The 16300-nt window shown below is 43.0% G+C and overlaps 1 protein-coding gene across 2 annotated transcripts in view; it reads right to left on the bottom strand.

The window, feature by feature from the left end:
• XRRA1 (X-ray radiation resistance associated 1) overlaps positions 1-16300 on the bottom strand; it is a 1524348-nt gene that overhangs the window by 767576 nt on the left and 740472 nt on the right. The window lies entirely within an intron of this gene.

Genomic DNA, 16300 nt, shown 5'->3' with positions numbered 1-16300 from the left:
ATCAAAGTCTGGCTTTGTCATACTTTGTTGAAGTTAATTGATCTTATGCAAGTTACAGGTTTTCACCATTCCTCAAAGACAGAGTTACAACAGCAGGGAAATACTGCTATCAGCACTTTTAAAAAGGTAGGTATTTCAGAACAGAGATGAACAGTGCTGCAAAGGTAGAACTATTCTTAAAGATAACGACTGAGATATAGCCTGTATAAGTAATATACGGGAACTCCACCCAAATGTCAAATTTTTCTTTTCAAAAAGGGATCTTCACTAAATATCCCACATACAGAAGAAAAATCATTTAATAATCATTCCATTTTTTATGCCCAAAATTGTAACTGTCTTTTTGTGAAATCTCACATTTTCTTTCTTACATTTATCTTGTCATGGGTTACATCATGAAAGCTGGGAGGGATAGAGCCATTGAACCCAACTATAAAGCCATTAAGAAAAAGGTAGCACTTATACATGGTGTTTAAATGTGCCTTATCAGTCACAGATCGCCATACTGTCTAGCTTGGAGAAACAGTTCTGAGTCTGAACAAAAATAAGAAGTTATGTTCCTACCATAACGTTCCATGTTAGTTGTCTTCTTCTCGCCTTCTTTCTTGCTGGATGGGTTCAGAGCTGATCCTCGGCTCCGACTCGGCCAATACTAAAGCTCGAGAGCTAATTCCACCGGCTCGAGGCTCCCCTATATCCCACAATGCTAGGCGGTAACTACTCAGATCTCGTTTGATAGCTAAACCAAACAGTTCTGGTCTCCACAGTATGGAGAAAAAAGAACCCACCTCTATATAAACCTGAATGTAAGCTACCACAAACATAAAAGGGGGAATAGAGGTGGTAGAACATGTGGGAAGGAAAACTCCAAAGGAAGATCCCAAAATTTCCTATTGGTCTGTCCAGGCTAGGGGGAAGGAGGGTGGGGCCTTAAGAAAGAAGGCGAGAAGAAGACAACTAACATGGAACGTTATGGTAGGTACATAACTTCTTAATGTTAAGTTGTCAATCTCGCCTTCATTCTTGCTGGATGGGACCGCGTCCCTAGCACTTTATTCCGGGTGGCCTATCGGAAAAGACTCTTGAGAACAGTGGAACCAAAGTTGGCACGGTTTCTGGAGGCCATATCCAATTTGTAATGTAAAATGAAGGTATGAGGAGAAGCCCAAGTGACTGCTGCACAAATGGAATCTATTGGCAGCCTGTCCTGAAAGGCTACAGATGTAGCTAATGCCCTAGTTGAATGAGCTCTAGATCTTGAAGGCAGTTTTTGATGTCTGATTTCATAGATGAAGGTAATTATAGAGGTAAGCCATCTTGAAAGGGACACTTTAGTAACTGGAATGCCCAATTTCCCTTCCGCATAAGACAGGAAAATCTGATCAGATTTCCTGAACTGTTTAGTCCTGTCTAAATAATATCTAAGTTGGCGGTGTACATCTAGAAAATGCAACTTTTGTTCCAACCTGTTGGAATAGTCAGGGAAGAAGACGGGGAGATCAATCGTTTGGTTCAGGTTTGTCTCAGAGGAAACCTTAGGTAAGAAGGACAGATCAGTCCGGAGGGACACCCTATCTTTGTGGAAAAATAAGTAAGGAGGACGACTGCACAGAGCATGAAGTTCAGATACCCTTCTAGCTGAAGTTATGGCTACTAGAAAAAGTGTTTTCCATGAGAGCAACTTCAGAGGGCATGAAGCCGCTGGTTCGAAGGGGGGGAGAATCAAGGATGCCAGAACCAAATTCAAGTCCCATTGAGGTGGGGGATCTTTGATTGGGGGCTTGAGCAGAAAAACACCTCTTAAAAAGGCTTTGCAGAGCTTATGGGACATGATACTGGAGTCTGAGACACCTACATGAAAATTAGATATAGCAGCTAGTTGTACTCTAATGGTAGAAGAAGAAGAGCCTAAATGAAAGAGCTCTGCCAGAAAGTCTAGGATACACTGGATAGGTGCAGTGAAGGGGTCTATATTTTTTTATGCTGCCCAGAAGGAAAAACGTTTCCACTTACTATTATAAATCTTCCTGGTAGAAGATTTGTGAGAGGCTATCAGGATGGTTCGGACCGAATGAGAGATTAAGGGAAGCCTGGCTAGGGTAGGAATTGGAGAAACCACGCTGTGAGGTTGAGAGAATGAAGGGAGTAGTGCAGCTGGCCCGACTGGTGGGTCAACAGATCTGGCACCGGGTCCAGATGCCACGGCTGCTCCAACAGGTAATGATGGAGGAATGGAAACCATATCTGTCGAGGCCAGTAAGGGGCAATGAGGATCATTGTAACTCTCAAGGCGATAGCTTTCTGAATTAACTGAGATATCAGTGGAAAAGGGGGGAAAGCATACAGAAGTCCCCGGGGCCAATCGTGGACTAGAGCGTCTCTGGTGGGATGGCCTGGTAACGGGAAGAGAGTGAAGAAGTCGTGACACTTGCTGTTTTGGGGAGTAGCAAAAAGATCGCAGCAAGGCTGGCCCCATCTTTGGAAGACTTCTTCCAGCACTGATTTCTTTAGAGACCACTCGTGGGGCATGAGAATGGCCCTGCTCAACTTGTCGCAATCACGTTGGACTTCCCAGGAATGTGCGTTGCTATCAGAAAACGCTGAGAAGAAATCGCTCACTGCCAAAGTCTGACTGCCTTTCGACATAAGGGGTAGGATCTGGTTCCGCCCTGTTTGTTGATGTACCACACTACGGACATGTTGTCCGTCTGAATTGCAATAGTCCCTGTGGGAAGAGAGTCCTGAAGGGCTTGCAACGCTAAAAGCACTGCTCTCATCTCTAAGACATTTATGTGCAAGTGGCACTCGAAAGGTTGCCACATGCCCTGGATTGTCCTGCCCTGATAATGCCCCCCCCACCCGATCAGGGAGGCGTCTGTTGTCACCGTGGCGACTGGGGGGGGATGAAAGGTCTGCCCTGGAGAACTTGAGGCGATGTGATCCACCAAGACAGGTGATTCTTGCATGATTGAGTTATTAGTATGATATGAGACATCGGGAGCTGTTGGAAGAACCATTGAGTAAACAGCATCCATTGGAGGATCCTCATGTGGAAACGAGCTAAGGGGAGAAGGGTGATAGTAGCTGCCATGAGTCCTAATACCTTCAAGACTACCCTGGCTTTGACCTTGTTGCATTGTAATAGAAGGTAAACTTGTTTGCAGATATCTAACACACTTTGCTCTGTAAGTCTGGCGGAAAGATTGAGTGTGTCTAAGGTGGCGCCTATAGAGGTAATAGATTGACAAGGCGACAAGGCAGATTTTTCAAAATTTATTGAAATGCCTAGAGCTTGGCAAGTTTGGATGGTGAAGACTTTGGATAGAAGCAGTTGATGTCTGGTGGTGGCAGTAAGGAGCCAGTCATCTAAATATGGAAACACCTGGAATCCTTGATGTCTCAAGTGAGCCGCGACCACTGCCCTGCATTTGGTAAACACTCGGGGGGCTGTAGTGAGACCAAAGGGCAGGGCTCTGAACTGGTAGTGACTGGCTCCCAGCCTGAAGCGGAGAAACCTCCTGGAGCATCTGTGCATTTTGATATGGTCGTACGCATCCTGAAGGTCTATCGAGCACATCCAATTGTCCTGACCCAAGAAGGGTAGAATGGACTGTAGCGTGACCATCCGGAATTTTGTTTTTTTGATATAATTGTTTAACTTGCTGAGATCCAGTATAGGTCTCCAGTCCCCTGTTTTTTTTGGTACCAAAAAGAATTTGGAGTAGATTCTGGATCCTTGCTGGTCTGCTGGGACTGGTTGGGTAGCTCTTTGTGACAGCAGCTTTTGATATTTCTAGTGCTGCTTGTTCCCTTAGACTGGGTGGAACGTCTGGAAGGGATCCTTTGGGTTGGGATGGGATGTGAATAAAGGGAATTTTGTAACCCTCAGATATGATTGACTGTACCCATTTGTCTTGTGTGAGGGAAAGCCAGGCTTTTGGGTACAGTGATAATCTTCCCCCGACTGCCTCCGAAGGTGGACAGCTGGGCAGCTCCTCAGGGATGCTGAAAGGGTTTATCAGAGAAAGTTTCTCTGCTACCCTGGTTCTACGGACCTGCTCTGCCCCTAGGGTGGCATCTATTGTTATTCCCCCCTCTGCCTCTAGAGGGGAATCAACCTTGTGCGTCAGATGAGACTCCCAGAGGTTTGCTGAACCACATTTTTCCTCCCCACTGACCTTTTGGATAAGGTCTAGAAGGGGTAGAAAAATGGACTCCCACGGCAGAGAGAGTCTTGCCTTCCACCTCGCACCTAGTCAATGTATCCTTCACCTGAGGACCAAACAATGTTGAGCCATCAAATGGGGAATTGGTGAAGGATGCCTTGAAAGGGTCTGCAAAATTGCAAAGCCGCATCCACGCATGACGTCGTAAAGCTACACCTGTGCCTGCGGCCCTACTCGCCCCATCAGCAGCATATGAAATAAGCCACATGGAGGAGTTAACAATCAAATTCAGGGTTGCCAACTGGGAGTTCATTTTGTCTTGGAACCCCTCAGCTGTTGGATCCTGTATAGCCTCACCCATATCCTTGAGCAAATCTCTCTGGAGACGGGTGAAGTGACACAAGTAGTTCAGCGATCACATTGAAAAGGTCGCTGATGAAAACATCCACTTACCATACCTGTCCATGGTCCTAGACTCCTTATTAGGAGGATGGACAGGTACCGAAGGATCGGCTAACTCCTTCTTAGTGGCTGCGGCCACCACCATGGCATCAACAGAGACACCTTTAGATAGAAAATCTTTCTCCTTAGGGGCAGTAATGAATTTTGACGGCCTCGTTGGGGTAGGTTCCACTGAATCAGGGGCCGTCCAAGCCTTCCTTGCCACCACTTCCATAAGGGGGTCAAAGGGAGGGGACACCCAGGAGGTGGAAGGGCGAGAGCCAAACGCCTCAAGGTAAACTGACTCGTCCTCTGAAGGGTTAAGGGTGGGCCAGTTCCCCCTCTGTTTCAGGATTTCAAGGATGTCAGCAAAGGAGACATCCTCAGAGGGGGACCGAGGGGAACCTTCAGATTCCTCCAAGTCAGTGTCAGAGGTGATAGACTCAGGGGAGTCAATGTGCTTCCTCTTGCACTGTCTCTTTCGAGGGGGTTCTCCTACCGGATCAGGAGAGGCCTCGGAAGAGGAGGAAATTCCCAAGGGGGAAACCTGAGGAGCTGGCTCTCTGCGGTCTGATACAAGGGGATGGGTAGAAATCACCGCAGGCACTGAAGAGGGAGGAGCTGACGGAGCCGACTGTGAGGTAGACACTGGGTCTAGCATGCTCCGCATGACTTCGAAGGTGCCCCTATCAGCCAAGGCCGGAGGTCCCCGCTCCGAGGAGACAAGGACCCCCCGGCACCGACAGGGACGGCTCCGAGGCCGATGTTGGAGCCGAACTCACCAGCGCCGACGCTCTGAGAGGGAGAATGGGGTTGGACAAGGGTCCGATGCCACTCGCCCCCTCGGAGCCGATGAGGGAAGCTCGGCGCCGAGATCCCTCCAATGAGGAAATCGGAGCAGAGGACGGAGCCGAAAGAGAAGGTATCAGCTCCGAAGCACCGACAGCCATGGCTCCAATGAGCCCCGGCTCCGAACTCAAAGGAGTCAGAGGAGGAATAAAATCAGGGATGGAAATAGCCGCTGACTGTTGAGTAGGGCTATGCAGCATTTGGGCCAGTGCCTCGGACTTGAGAAGTCTACTCACCACCCTTTGCAAACCATGGTCGGACAGCCTGGAGGACCGAGAGGAATGAGACCTATGGCTCCGCTCCGACAGAAGAGGGGATCCCGGAGCCGAATGGATAGAGCCAATGGAAGGAGACCTAGACCTCTTCTTTGAAGGTGGCTCCGATAAGCCTATCGGAGCCAAATGAGTCCTGTCAACCTCAGCTCCAGCCGGAGCCGAGGTAACGGTAGAGATTTGGAAACATCGGCTCCGGCCGGAGCCGATGTCAAAGCCGTTTTAATGCTTCCAGGGGACGGCTCTGAAACTGGAGCCAATGGTCTGGAAGTCTTAGAAGGCTTCCCCGACACAGAATGGGTTGGGGGGCCTTCAGGCTTTAACAAGCCACGTAGAAACAACTTATTTTTGCATTCCTGCAGGACTCTAGGGCTGAATGCATGGCACACAGCACATGAGTCCTGCAGTTGCAAAGGTCCCAGGCAATAAACACAAGAAGTGTGACCGTCTGTCAGAGACATTTTCTGACAGCACGAATCACACTTCTTGAAGCCTGAGACCTTGGAGTCTTTAGACATCCTAAAGGGCTGAGTGAAGAAAAACACAAACACAACACACAGACATACCTTTAACCAAAATAAAAATCCAGTCACACTGAAGGACTAGGGAAAGGAGAGGGAGAGGGCCAAAGGCCTAAAAGTTAAGAAGGGAATAAAAAGGGAATTCTAACACAAGAGGAGACCCGATTTAAACTAATGGAATACTTTAAATAAAAACTAAACTAAATGGAAAAAAATAGGGGTTGAAATTTAAGTTTTTAAACAAGAAAACTTACTAACCTGCCAGAGCCGGTAGAAAAAGCACCTTGTCAGTTAAGCGGCAAACGAGATCTCAGTAGTTACCACCTAGCATTGTGGGATATAGGGGAGCCTCGAGCTGGTGGAATTAGCTCTCGAGCTTTAGTATTGGCCGAGTCAGAGCCGAGGATCGGCTCCGAACCCATCCAGCAAGAATGAAGGCGAGATTGACAACTTAACATCAAAGGTTTTATGCTTAGCTTCCAGATATAAAATGAACACGTAAATTGCACTACCCTTGCATTAGTTTATTTATTTTTCTTATCACAAATGTGTTGTCTTTCTGTTTAATCAAACACTAAATGCACCACAAAGAAAGAAAAATATTTTTAAACTACTCTCCTGTCTGCCAGTATTTGATTTTACATTTTTTCTACACTGAAATTTTTCTCTCTCTATCTCCATAAAATAACATCAGGGTGGCAAAAGCATTGACTGTAAATCAGAATCATGCAGCATAGCAGCCCCCTTTCAAACGATTTGGGATAGAAAAATTAGAAAATAATAATAGACACAACAATAATAGATATTAGTAATGTTTGAAGGTTTAAGTTTTGCTGAAAAAAATACAGTTGTATAAGTAAACCTGCCAAAAATTAGATGCTATGGTGTGAATGGAGTTCAAAGAGATCACTGCTGCAGCTGTCTAAACTATTTGTGCTCTATCCTGCCAAGAATATGATCACCTTGAGGAGAGGCCCATAAAATCAGCAGTTAAGTAATGAAAGCTGCAGAGCTTTCTTGCCTCAAGAAGGGAGGCTAGATCCTTGGAAGGTAAATGATAGGAAAGGGAAATAGGACATATATACATATGTAAAAATATTTACAGGTGTATAAAGTCCACACATTGGAAATACCCCACAAAAAGAAAAAAAAAACAGGGATGTAGGGAGGGGACAGCTATTGCAACAGTGCTCTTTTAGAACATCTACTCTTATGACAAGTTTGCTTACACTAGTATACTATGTTCAACATTTAGGTTATTGTTGCAGTAGCAAAAGCTATCCGGGTAGATTACCAAAGTTAGGAATATATAGGGGTCTGGAATTCAGGAGTCCAGGTGCCCCTTGAGAATGCTCCTAGCAAAGCCCGTACTGGACCCGGAAAAGGAATACAGTTTGTAATGCTTTACGAAAATACATAGAGAAGAACATGTGCAACCTCTAGAATACTTCTAGAGTCCACCCCTTTCCAAAAGCCACAGAGGAAGGTAAACTCATGGTAGAATGTGCCCCAACTCTGCCTGGAATTGGCTTGTCATGGTGTTAATAGCAGAAAGAAATAGCATGAGGCAACCATTCCTAAACTGTCTATGACACTAGCTGCCATTTTTTTTCTTACCTTCATGAGAAACAAATGGCTGGTCAGCCTTTCTGAATGATTTAGTTCTGTCCAAATAGCATCTGAGGTGATTATGGACATCCAGAGTACATGATACTCTTTCTCCCTTGTTTTTAGGTTCTATAAAGAATACAGTGAGATTAATAGTCTGGATTAAGATAAACTCTGAAAACTACTTTAGGCATAAAGGATAGATTTGTTTTCAAAGATACCCTGTCCATACGGAAAATAAGGCAAGGTTGACTCACCATATGAACTTGTAACTCAGAGACTCTTTTTGCAGAGCTCAGAGCCTCAAACAGTCCAATGTGCTAGTTCACATGGAATAAGTATTAGTTTTTCCATCTTAAAGTTAAGATCCCAAGGAGGAGACACCTATTTTCTAGGTGGACATATATGTAAATTCCCTATCAAAAACTGTTAAACTGTTTTACTTGAGCACAGGATGAAATGGGGGATCTAAGGACAGACAAGCAGAAATGACCAAAGGATGAATCTTGACAGAAAAGTAAGAAAGGCCAGGAGATAACAACTTGCACAAATAATCTAGAATGACAGGCAACAGGGCCTTTAAAGGGTCCTGATTCTCAGAGTGTAAGAAACAAAATATTAACTTACACATATATGATTTTCTAATAGCATTTTTTTTACCTCATTTATCACCTACTGCACAAACTCGGCAAAAAGGTGCCTAAAAGGTATCAAAAACTGTATTATTCAGGCAGTCAACTGAAGTGTCCTTAAGCTGGTGGTGTATCAAACAAGTAAATCCAGTCCGTGGGGAAGCTTGTGGCAAGTGCCACTGTCCATTTTTGAAAGATAGCAGAACCACTGTTACTTGGACCAAAAGAGAATCAACACTACTATTTTTGGAGAATCCTTCACAGTCTTAGAAGAACCATGGTTGTTATTGGATTGAGTGAAACGATATAGAGGAGCATTCTCGTCCATGAGAATGAGAAAGCATCTGTCTTCCAGGCCTGCTTGCAAGGAATACTAGAGCAGAATTTCTTTAGCTGTCTGTTTTAAAAGGAAACAGAAATATCTATTTGAGATGTTCCTCACAGTTGGAGCAATTATGGGAAGACCCTGGGCATAATTTTTATTTGTGAGCATCTGTCCTGGTCCTGCACTGTCTGACCACTAAATGTTTTGCTCTGACAGAATGCATGAAGCCTGAAGAGTCAAACTGGGTTGAGTTGCTTCTTCCCAGGCAACCACAAGAAGTCTGCAAAGGGGTAAGATCTAGTACCCCCCTTGTTTGTTTATGTACCACATCACTGTGGTGTTGTTTGTGATAACTTGCAGATCTTGGAGACCAGTCTGATTTAAGGCCTTTAAACTATTAATTACTGCCAAAATCTGCTTCACATATGTGTTTTTGTCTGTCCTAGCTGTTCCTCACACCTTGCACTTGTACCACTTTTGATACAGCTTCCAAAGCAAAGTCTGAGTCATCTGTTGTGAAAGACTGATAAGGAAGTTGCATAGAGAATGTAAAACCCTTCTGACAAACCTCAGTACTAGAATATAAAAACATAAAGGCTGTTGAAGCCGAAGTCAAACTTACCTGAGGTACCACTGAATTCTTCTCATGTGAAGTCTGTGCAAGAGATTCAATGATAAAGACTGAGGCCATGAAACCCAGAATCCTGAAAAATTCCCTGGCAAATATCTGAAATTGGTTGGAAATGTTCAGGAAGATTTCCTTGCATTGTTCAGCTATGTCCAGTGGAAGAAAAAGCTCTTCCTAAGATGAATCAAAAAGACATCCCAGAAGAACTAGTGAGAGGGAAGGGACAAGAGGTGATTTCTGTAAATTTATTTGAAACCAAAGACTGATTAGTAGTTTCTTGACCCATGTCAGAGAATCTTGGCAACTGGTAAATATGTCTGCAAAAATAAGAAAGATGTAAAATACTTGAAGCCTAGATACCCCCAGTACAGGAAATAGACGAAAGGGTAAATCAGATAATTGATAATATAAGCCAGACATAGAATATCTTAAAAAATAAAATCTGAATTTCTACAAAAATGGTATGGGAAGATAGACCAAAGAGTAAAACAGAGAACTGATAATATAAGCCAAACATAGAAAATCTTAAAAAAAGTCTGAATTTCTACAAATTGGTATGGGATGATAGGCATCTTTCAGGTCTATTGTGATCATGAATCTGCAGGAGGGTATGAGGTCTAGAACTTGTCTCCAAGTACCCTCTCGTGTTAGCTCCAAAAATATCCTTTAATAAAATATTTGCCATTCTGATTCGAGGGCACAATTTCTGTGCCCCCCTGAGCTAACATTTGCTCCAAAATGAGAGTAAACAGGGATATCCTGTTTACAGGGTACACAGGAATCCTGTGAAGTGCACCCCTAAAGGATGAATCTCAGAACTCACTTATTTATTTATTTATTTATTTATTTATTTGTTTCCAGTTTGATAACCGGGGAAGTCCACTGGGCCCGAAAGCCCATTTTCAGTGGAGGCCCGGGGAGAAAAGCTCCATAATAATACATTACACACAAAAACACTCTGTGTTCTAACAGCTTAACACTTTAACAATTTCCAAAAATGTAGTACATTTGGCAGTATACTTAAGAAATTAATATATTTATGCAACTGTATTGTTAGTGTAGTAGAGAGAGATAAAAGGAAATTATACATAGATCTTGAATGCAAGAGCAGTAAAACAGAGGAGAAGTGAAGGAGATGCAAAGAATTTAAAGGAGAAGAGGTGTCAGGAGGAAGATAAAAAAGAACAGTTAGACTAATATTCATTTTGTGTTTGAGTCAAAAGTACACCTTATGAAAAAGGCAAAAGATTCAACTGTGACACTTGTCTGAGATAATGTGATACCACTGGGAAGACAGAGGCCTAGACTGAGAGAAAGAGCTGTTGGATTGCAGGGTGGGAGAAAGAGAAGAGGCAAGCAGTCATCTGGAGTTTTTGCACTGTCTTTGCACCTGGAAGGCCCCCATTCTTCTTTTAGCCTCCATGCCACTGCTTTTTAAATTCCACTTGTTAGAACTTTGCTGAGACAGCTTACTCTGTTTGCTGGCAAAGGGTCCTGAAAAGAAAGGAAAGTTCTTACTGAACTTAGAAAAGGAAGGTGAAGAATCTGATTAACCCCTTTTATCAATGTCCCACTTTCATCAAATCTTTTTAGAACTTCAGAGCAGTAGAAGAGCCAAACAGAAGATCTTGTTCAGGGGAGAATCTTTAACATCTTCTGGTAAGTTTTGAGAATGTAACCATGCAAACCTCATAACTGAACCAGCAGCAGGTGCTCTGGATATAGCACCAGTGGTCATAAAATCCCTTTAAAGAATGTTTGGTAACCTGAGAAGCAGATATAATTAGGGAATTTAATGAAGTTATAACCTCTGAAGAAGGAACGCTGACATTTAAATTTTTCATCTTCTCAAAGGAAGCCAGAAAAAAATTCAACATGTGAGTCTAGAAGTTTAGAATTCTGAAATTAAACTAAGCAGAATTAGAACCTTTCCTTCCAAATCTATCAAAACATTCCCCATTCTTGTTAGAGGGAGAGGACTTAGCATTCACAATCATATCCTGTAGTGATTTATTTAGCTAAGGCTTCTACTGCTATACGTATTGGTTCATAGGTTCATAGGTTCATACTAGGCTATCTGCCCGAGGGCATTTACAAGCCTAGCCCATCGTTTGTACGCCACCTTTATCTGGGAACTAAACCCATTATTTTGCTGTGCCTCTGTCGAGCAATGACACTGAGGTAATCCCTGGGGTATATCTGCGATCTCCCATCCATTGGTCAAGAGAAATCTTGACCAATGGATGGGAGATCGCAGATATACCCCAGGGATTACCTCAGTGTCATTGCTTGACCAATGGATGGGAGATCGCAGATATACCCCAGGGATTACCTCAGTGTCATTGCTCGACAGAGGCACAGCAAAATAATGGGTTTAGTTCCCTCATAAAGGGTGGCGTAAAACGATGGGCTAGGCTTGTAAATGCCCTCAGGCAGATAGCCTAGTATGAACCTATGAACCTATGAACCAATACGTATAGCAGTAGAAGCCTTAGCTAAATAAATCACTACAGGATATGATTTGGAATAAGAAAACAAGAATTTATGTGACTGAGGTTCTTTATATAACCTATCAGACTTTTTGGGTACAGGAGGTTGACTATCAGGCATACTGCAAGCTGTTAATAAAAACAACTCTATAATAGGAGGAACAACTTTTGCAGGATGATAAGAATTTAATTCAGCTCCCACTAACGTAAATCTATTGAAGTTTTAGTCTCAGAAAAGATATTTTTTTCTGGAAGAAAATCCAAAGAAACGTTTTCCTTACAATCAGAATCTTCAGCTTGAGTAGAATTTACTGATGAAAACCTCTCCTCCTCCACTCTCTGCTCCTTTGACTATGAATCATTGACAGACTGTGAATTAAATCTTTTTTCTTTTCCAAGATGAAGGCAGTGAAGGAACAGGAATTTGTACATTAAAAAATAAAAAGTAATCACAGAACAAATCCCACTAAGTCTTCCTGGTCCATAGTTAAAGATACGGGAGAAGAGACATTTTCTAACTTTCTACTTTTTCTTGGAAAAAGACAGACCAATGTCATGAGCACTAGCCGGGGAATCAGCTGCCTTACTATGGCAGAGTGGTACAGCTTCATAAGCTCCTTCACCTTTGACTGACAAGAATGCTTCTCCCTTGCTCGGGTGAGGATAACCCTACACCCACAGCCATCATGAGCAGTTTGAGGTACAAGGTTTTACTACAGCAGTCACCCATTGACGGCTGAGGCAGTGCTTGAATCGGTCTAACACCTAAAGACTCCCAAATGAGTTTCTTCTTCTTGTGGATGGCAGAAGAAAAAAACAAGGAGATCAATAATTGCTCCCTGGTTAAGTTGAAAATGAACCTTGAATTGCTGGTCAGTGCCTGGGTGAGTAGATAAACATTCTGTAAGAAAATTGAAGACTTTCAGGTAAAATTTTCCCAAGCAATCCCCAAAAGCACAATATCCTACACTGGATCCCTGTCAGTTGATCGAGTTTTCAAAAACTCAAAATTCATATGGTCAAGGAAGCTTTTGAATGGAGATCGCGGTACAGGATTGGAACATTTACTGTTTTCTTCACTGTAAATAGATATTTGTGTTTTTTTTTTCTTTGATGTTCAGGTTTTCAGAAACTAAATCATAAGGTCTTGTCCATATGAATTTTGAGTTTCTGAAAACTTGATCATCTGACATAGATCCCCTACACCACATGTAAGCATTCTACACAAATTGTGGAAAAATTAATACAAGGCAAATTTAAAAAATTTTTTTCACAAAGTATTTGACAAGTAAAAATCCCTTTATAATATGTAGCAGTCCATAATTAAAATATGTCCTAGCAAAAATACACATTTTCACAGAAAAATGCATAGCTTTCTGTAAGAAAAAAAATAAGCTGTATTGTACGGATAGGCTACAGTGGTACAGCAGTTACCGTTGTCACCTCACAGCAAGAGGTTCTCTAGATCGAGTCATGGATGGAGCATCTTCTGTGCGGATTCTAAATGCCCTACCCACAGTCCAGTGAACTAAAGACATGAATGTAGGTGTGTGCCTTCTTTGAAGGTTGGGCACCAGGCTGGCAACTTGACATCGTAAAAATCCACTGCCAATCATTAGCAGACTGGAGTTCCGCTGTGGCAACCCCTAACCGGGAAAAGCTGAAAGACTTTTTTGTAAGGTTTTCCCAGAAGGGTGCTTATTTGCCCAACATTGAAATGATCACTATGTGACCATCAGTCCCACAAAGGCCACAGAGGAGCAAACTTCAGTGGAAAGAAACATCTGTAACTTTTGTGTACTAACTGCTGATTAAAATCTCCTTGAGCCACTGAACAGGGCTTGCGGAAGGTGTCCTACAGGTTTGATAAGCTGGCTGTTTGTCATATCCTTGGGAGGATAAAACCCAAACAGCTTATGCATAATTATAAATGTGTCATATATACTTCTGGTTCTACCCTTTCGCAGTATGACTGCACAATGAAAGAACTCCTGCTCTTTGCTTGGTAAACTAAATATATGAAAAAAACATTGATGTTTTGTTAATTTTCTCTGAAATTGTTTGTTGGAAATACAGAAAATCTACAGATAAAAAGAAAATAATTAAAATGCTTTCAATGAAGGAAAATAATGACTCAGCAAAGCAGAGCTACTTCAGAAAATCCTCTTTTAGATGAAAAAGGGAGAGTTCAGTTTAAATAGCAATAAAATATATTAAAAGAATTCCCTATATTAAAAAAACATTTTTCAGCAACTAAGGTTCATTGGGGACATTCAGACATTACCAAAGCTACATCTCTAAACTGGAAAACCATAGATGAAACACACATCAAGCAGACATCCTGTTCTTCACTGTGAAGTTGATATCCTTGCAAAAGAACGCAAAAATAGACAAAAAGACTGCTACTTTGCTAATTGTGAGGTGGAGTTCAGGGCTGAGTTAAGACAGGCACTGGGTGGCAGTGACGAGTTGCCAAATAGCTGGGTAACTACAGCAGAGCTAGTAAGGGAGACGGCTAGAAAGGTGCTTGGTATGACATGTGGACAGAGGAAAGACGACAAGGAGACATGGTGGTAGAATGAGGAAGTACAGGAGAGTATACAGAGAAAGAAGTTGGCAAAGAAGAAGTGGGATTGTCAGAGAGATGAAGAAAGTAGACTGGAGTATAAGGAGATAAGGTGCACGGCAAAGGGAGAGGTGGCGAGGGCTAAGGATAAGGCATATGAAGAGTTGTATGAAAGGTTGGACACTAAGGAGGGAGAAAAGGACCTGTACCAATTGGCTAGACAGAGGGACCAAGCTAGGAAAGATGTGCAGCAGGTAAAGGTGATAAAGGATAATGAGGGAAACATACTCACAAGTGAGGAGAGTGTGTTGAGCAGATGGAAAGAGTACTTTGAGGAGTTGATGAATGAAGAGAATGAGAGGGAGAGAAGGTTGGATGATGTGGGGATAGTGAATCATGAAGTACAATGGATTAGCAAGGAGGAAGTAAGGATAGCTATGAAGAGGATGAAGAATGGAAAGGCTGTTGGTCCAGATAACATACTTGTGGAAGCATGGAGGTGTTTAGGTGAAATGGCCGTGGAGTTTTTAACCAGATTGTTTAATGAAATCTTGGAAAGTGAGAGGATGCCTGAGGAATGGAGAAAAAGTGTTTTGGTGTTTTGGTACCGATTTTTAAGAATAAGGGTGATGTGCAGAGCTGTAGTAGCTACAGAGGGATTAAACTGATCAGTCACAGCATGAAGTTATGGGAAAGAGTAGTGGAAGCTAGGTTAAGAATGGACGTGATGATTAGTAATTAGCAGTATGGTTTCATGCTGGGAAAGAGTACTACAGATGCAATGTTTACTCTGAAAGTGTTGATGGAAAAGTACAGAGAAGGTCAGAAGGAGTTGCACTGTGTTTTTGTAGACTTAGAGAAAGCATATGACAAGGTGCCTAGAGAAGAGTTGTGGTATTGTATGAGGAAGTCGGGAGTGTCAGAGAAATATGTAAGAGTGGTGCAGGATATGTACCAGAGTAGTGTGACAGCGGTGAGGTCTGCGGTGGGAGTGACGGATGCATTTAAGGTGGAGGTGGGATTACATCAAGGATCAGCTCTAAGCCCTTTCTTATTTGCAATGGTGATGGACAGGTTGACAGACGAGATCAGACAGGAGTCCTCGTGGACTTTGATGTTTGCAGATGACATTATGATCTGTAGTGAGAGTAGGGAACAGGTGGAGGAGACCCTGGAGAGATGGAGATATGCCCTAGAAAGAAGAGGAATGAAGGTCAGCAGGACTAAGACAGAATATATGTGTGTGAATGAGAGGGAGGATAGAGGAATGGTAAGGATGCAAGGAGTAGAGGTGGCAAAGGTGGATGAGTTTAAATACTTGGGATCAATAGTTCAGAGTAATGGTGAGTGTGGAAGAGAGGTGAAGAAGAGAGTACAGGCAGGATGGAGTGGTTGGAGAAGAGTGTCAGGTGTGATTTGTGATAGACGAGTACCAGTAAGAGTGAAAGGGAAGGTCTACAAGAGGGTAGTGAGACCAGCTATGTTATATGGGTTGGAGACAGTGACACTGACAAAAAGGCAGGGGTTTGAGCTGGATGTGGCAGAGTTAAAGATGTTAAGATTTGCAATGGGTGTGACGAGGGTGGACAGGATTAGGAATAAGTATATTAGAGGGTCAGCCCAGGTTGGAAGGTTTGGAGGCAAGATTACTTTAGTTTGGACATGCGCTGAGGAGGGATATATTGGGAAAAAGATGCTAAGGAGGAAGCTACCAGGTAACAGGAAAAGAGGAAGGCCTAAGATAAGGTTTATGGATGTGGTGAGAGAGGACATGCAGGTGGTTGGTGTGGCAGAGCAAGATGC

The sequence above is a fragment of the Protopterus annectens genome, chromosome 5.part0, assembly GCF_019279795.1.
Source record: "Protopterus annectens isolate FY-2018-M chromosome 5.part0, PAN1.0, whole genome shotgun sequence".
Classification (NCBI taxonomy): Eukaryota; Metazoa; Chordata; order Ceratodontiformes; family Protopteridae; genus Protopterus; species Protopterus annectens.
Note: the sequence above shows the minus strand (reverse complement) of the source record. Positions and strands in the feature narration are given on the sequence as shown.